The sequence below is a fragment of the Paroedura picta genome, chromosome 10, assembly GCF_049243985.1.
Source record: "Paroedura picta isolate Pp20150507F chromosome 10, Ppicta_v3.0, whole genome shotgun sequence".
Taxonomy (NCBI): domain Eukaryota; kingdom Metazoa; phylum Chordata; class Lepidosauria; order Squamata; family Gekkonidae; genus Paroedura; species Paroedura picta.
This window is the reverse complement of record NC_135378.1, coordinates 58,324,178-58,326,027: the sequence shown is the minus strand read 5'-3', so window position 1 is coordinate 58,326,027 and position 1,850 is coordinate 58,324,178.

Below are 1,850 nucleotides of genomic sequence, written 5' to 3'. Positions count from 1 at the left end.
GCATTTTTTATTTCTATTCCGCCCTTCCATATTGTTCAGGGTGGGTAACAACAATAAAAACAACATACAAAGATAAAGACTTTAAAACTTTGACAATTATTGCTAATGCCTACCCAAAACTAATATTCCCAGATGAGGGGTAGAGGCAAGGAGCTGATCTTCCAACTCACCTCCTCCTCCCAGTGGAAAGACCAGCCAATCTTGATGGATTTTATTTTAGACCTCAACCATAAGCCTGGTGGGCTAGCTCCATTTTACAGGCTCTGCAGAACTGATTCAGGTGTTTTGTGCATGTTATTATATCATTTCAATGTATTTTAATATTTTAAACAATCTTCAGTAAAAATTTGATATTGTTGTGCAGTGAATTTAGAAGTGCACAATCCTGCTTACTACTGCACAATTAATCTCTGGAGCTTTATTTCCCAGACCCACCACCCTCATTTTTTTTTTATTGTCTTACAATTGTGAGTTGGTTAGGCGTTATAAGGAAGTTATTTTTAAAAGGCTAATGGAGCCAAGCAGATAGGGAAAGGTAAACTTCTACCTGGTGCAGTGGTAAAGGTCACGGGATGGAAGGAGTGGAAACAGGCCTACATAAACTATTTGGGCTCATTTTACCTCTCTTTGATGGATACAGATTGTATACAGAATGGCCAAATGGAATACTGGGAATACTGGACTTAGGACTCACAAGTAAGGTCCAGCCTCACTGACATCAACAAACTTATATGACTTATGATAGACACACATTTTTAGAATCTTGGTATTGAGAAATCAACCCATTGATAGATTATGCACAGGGTAGAAAGACTGCGCTGGTGGCAATGGGGCAGCGGGGCAAATCCCCGATTATGCAAGATGTCACCACTATCCCAGCTGCTGCCCAGCCCTGGTCTGACTTAGGGCCTTGGATGGCCTGCGTTAATGGAATATGGATGCTTCTGCATTCCCTGTGTTGCTGCAGTTGCCATCCATGGCCCTGCTGGGCCAGCCCCATGCAGGGACACAGACTGCCCTGGACAGCTTCCTGGTGCCACGAAGCCAAATGGGACAGTCTCCCACCCCCACAAAGATGGGTTAATGGCATGCCTCCCCCCACCATTTTGCGGAGGGGGCACCATGTCCCTGCTTTTCCCCTGCCACCGCCGCTGCATGGCACGCTGGGCTCTTCCAGCCCCGGTGTTTTGCATGAACACACACAACACCAGGGCAGTCCCCATGCGCTGAGGGATTCCATCCCTTGTGAGTACTTTGGAAGTGGCAGAACATGCTGCCCCACCATAAGGAACTGTCAGCATCCCAGCACAGCCACTGTAATGCATAATCAGTCACTAAGATGAAAATAATTTGAAGAAGAGGAGGAGGAGGAGGTTCTTATATGCCACTTTTCTCTACCAGGATTCTCAAAGTGGCTTACAGTCGCCTTCCCTTTTTTCTCCCCACAACAGACACCCTGTGAGGGAGGTGAGGCTGAGAGAGCCTTGATATCACTGCTTGGTCAGAACAGCTTCATCAGTGCTGCATATGAAGGAGGAGTGGGGAATCAAACCGGCTTGTAGTGCTGGTGTTTGTTTGTTTGTTTACTTTTATTCCTTCCTTAAGTATTAAGAAAAGGAAAGGGTTTTCTGTTTCCACAGGTAAGAATTATTACAGTTAGAATCAGCCCCTGATCAGGCTCAAGCTTTTAATTTTAGAATATAAACATACATCTTAACATGTGGCTGACTTGATTCCAAAATCGATTGCTTTTCTGCTTATTCATATAATTATATAACAGCCACAGTAGGTTATATGTATATAAATAGACATATGGTGATACATGTACAGATTATCCAAGATCCCCCCCC